Source organism: Mus caroli, unplaced genomic scaffold (assembly GCF_978045245.1).
Source record: "Mus caroli unplaced genomic scaffold, Mus_caroli_1 scaffold_10, whole genome shotgun sequence".
NCBI classification, from domain to species: Eukaryota; Metazoa; Chordata; class Mammalia; order Rodentia; family Muridae; genus Mus; species Mus caroli.
The window spans coordinates 56,778,733-56,782,329 of NW_028227265.1; the positions used below are offsets into that span (position 1 = coordinate 56,778,733).

Consider the following 3,597-nt stretch of genomic DNA (forward strand, 5'->3'; position numbering starts at 1 on the left):
TCTAAGTTTCTGGGCTAATATCCACTTATCAGTAAGTGCATATCATGTGAGTTCTTTTGTGATTGGGTTACCTCACTCACGATGAAATTCTCCAGATATATATCCATTTGCCTAAGAATTTCATAAATTCATTGTTTTTAATAGCTGAGTAGTACTCCATTGTGTAAATGTACCACATTGTCTGTATCCATTCCTCTTTAGAGGGACATCTGGGTTCTTTCTAGCTTCTGCCTATTATAAATAAGGCTACTATGAACATAGTGGAGCATGTGTCCTTATTACCAGTTGGAACATCTTCTGGGTATATAGAGGATTTGCTGGATCTTCCAGTAGTACTTTGTCCAATTTTCTGAAGAACCGCCAGACTGATTTCCAGAGTAGTTGTACAAGCTTGCAATCCCACCAGCAGTGAAGGAGTGTTCCTCTTTCTCCACATCCTCTCCAGAATCTGTTGTCACCTGAATCTTTTATCTTAGCCATTCTGACTGGTGTGAGGTAGAAACTCACAGTTATTTTGATTTGCATTTCCCTGATGATTAAGTATGTTGAACATTTTTTCAGGTGCTTCTCAGCCCTTCAGTATTCCTCAGTTGAGAATTCTTTGTTCAGCTCTGAGCCCCATCTTTAATGGGGTTATTTGATTTTATGGAGTCCACCTTCTTGAGTTCTTTATATATATTGGATATTAGTCCCCTATCCGATTTGGGATAGGTAAAGATCCTTTCCCAATCTGTTGGTGGTCTTTTTGTCTTATTGACAGTGTCTTTTGTCTTGCAGAGAAGCTTTGCAATTTTATGGGGTCCCATTTATCGATTCTCGATCTTACAGCACAAGCCATTGCTGTTCTATTCAGGAATTTTTCCCCTGTACCCATATCTTCGAGGGTTTTCCCTACTTTCTCCTCTATAAGTTTCAGGGTCTCTGGTTTTATGTGGAGTTCCTTAATTCACTTAGATTTGACCTTAGTACAAGGAGATAGAAATGGATCAATTCGCAATCTTCTACATGATAACAGCCAGTTGTGCCAGCATAATTTGTTGAAAATGCTGTCTTTTTTCCACTGGATGGTTTTAGCTCCCTTGTCAAAGATCAAGTGACCATAGGTGTGTGGGTTCATCTCTGGGTCTTCAATTCTGTTCCATTGGTCTACTTGTCTGTCACTACACCAGTACCATGCAGTTTTTATCACAATTGTTCTGTAGTACAGCTTTAGGTCGGGCATGGTGATTCCACCAAAGGTTTTTTTATCCTTGAGAAGAGTTTTTGCTATCCTAGGTTTTTTGTTATTCCAGATGAATCTGCCAATTGCCCTTTCTAATTCGTTGAAGAATTGAGTTGGAATTTTGATGGGAATTGCATTGAACCTGTAGATTGCTTTTGGCAAGATAGCCATTTTTACTATATTAATCCTGCCAATCCATGAGCATGGGAGATCTTTCCATCTTCTGAGATCTTCTTTAATTTCTTTCTTCAGAGACATGAAATTCTTATCATACAGATCTTTCACTTCCTTAGTTAGAGTCACGCCAAGGTATTTTATATTATTTGTGACTATTGAGAAGGGTGGCTTATTTCAATTATATAAATAACAGTATCTATCTGACTTGTGACTTTACATTTATAAGAATATCATTTACTATATATAGGTCTCATATCAATATAGTATAACTGCATATTAACTGATTACACATGCAAAATCTTATGAAATGAGTTTTAACTGGAAATTCTAGATGGACATAGATTTTTTTGTTTCTTTTCTTTTATTAGATATTTTCATTATTTACCTTTTTTTTACTGTTAAAATGTCACTTTTATTTTAGCACACCTGAGTTAAGTGTGGGACAGTGAAACAAATACAACAGGATATATACAGCATGTCAAGGAGGCAGGCTTTAAAACCATGCTATAGAAAAGAGAAGACTGGTAGGACACCCGATTTAAGAAGCTTTGGATACTGATTAACGGATATGCAAATATAGTATTCTCCAATGAATTTGGCAAAGATCTTGTTTTTCATTTCCAGTCTTTTAAAGTAGACAGCTGATTTTCAGAGCACATAAAATTTAAATACAAACAGTAGAATTCAGCAAAGTGATAAAGGTGCCTGCAACAAAACTGACCACCCCAGGTAATGGTGGACAGCAAGGCTAGAATCCTCATCCTGCAAAGCAGGAAGAGGGGGAACTGCAAAGTGGGGTTTGTGGGTAACCTTAGCTTCTACTTGCTACTTAATTCACAAAGTTAGAGGCCTTTACAGATAACCTGCACCCTTTAATTTTCTGCTATGTAATAGGATTATAAGGCCACAATATTCCTTTGGGGAAAACCCTTTAATGATTTTAATATCACTTACTTGTTCTTTTGAAGTGTAAAGTGTCTTAACTGGATTATGATTACAGATCATTTTAAAATACACCATTGCTACTATATTAAAATTATTTATACTATTTCTATCTAATATTCAAAGAAATTTACTAGTAAATGCTACAATAGGCATCAGTCTGACCTGCTTATTAATTGATCCCATAGGTATAATTATAGGTCATGACATGAGTCTATTCTGTCTCACTAATCAGGAACACCGCATTTACAGAACAAATAAACACACATAGTGCAATCACCCAAGGGCCATGCTAGCTCTTCAATTAGCTGTCACAGCTCAGACATGAATCCTCACTGTGTGAGCAGAAGTCAGATCCAAATCTTTATCAGAAGGTGCTAGTGGAAGTTGTCAGGCGCCTTCCAATGTAGATCCCCAAGCCAATGGCTAGCAGATGAGACAGTAACAGAGATGGAAGGAAAACCTTCAGAAACTCTGCTGAGAAAATTCCCCCTTTCTTCATAACGCTTGTGTTTCTCATGCTGAGAGTAGCTGTGTGCTTCAGGTGTTTAAAAAGGAACTCCTTGGGGGGAATATTTTCTGGGCGACTTGACCAATCCCATATCCAATCTGAGTTTTTCTTCAAGATACTTTCAACTTCTCTTCTTCTCTCAATATAATCTTCCTCAGACAGAGTGCTGTTTTTCTCGCCACAGCTGTGGATGTCTATTTCAGCTCTGTTGGTATCTTATGGTGTCTGGGAGCGAGGTGGGCTGTCACAGTGAGAACTCTTGGAGCTACTTCGTCCAGATTCATGCTGGGCATCCAACAGTATTTTTTCCATGTCACCATTATAAAAGAGACGGAGGCTGGAACGCTGCTCCCATTGCCATTGCTGAAGTACAGTTCTACCCAGGAGCCCTGCAGGTTCTCCTCCCTGTTCTGAGACATGGTGGCTCAGCAAAGGAGCCTGAGCCCAACTGCGACAGGCCTGGGAGGCAGTCACCGAGAGGTAGCAGGGGCTGCCTGCGCCGCTCAGTTCTGAGGCCAGGCGACACTGGACTCCATTATTTACTTTTCACATGTTATCCTCTTTCCTAGTTTCCCCTCTAAAAACCCCTATCCCTTCCCCCTCCTACTTCTCACCAAACCACCCACTCCTGCTTCCTGGACTTGGTAGTCCCCTATACTGGAGCATAGGGAGCATACTTTCACAATACCAAGGGCCTCTACTCCCATTAATGACTGACTAGGACATCCTCTGTTACATATGCAGC

The 3,597-nt window shown here is 39.5% G+C and overlaps 1 pseudogene; it reads right to left on the reverse strand.

The window, feature by feature from the left end:
* Positions 1-2,105: 2,105 nt before the first annotated feature.
* On the reverse strand, positions 2,106-3,271 carry LOC110300743 (BCL2/adenovirus E1B 19 kDa protein-interacting protein 3 pseudogene; annotated as a pseudogene).
* Between the last annotated feature and the right edge of the window lie 326 nt (positions 3,272-3,597).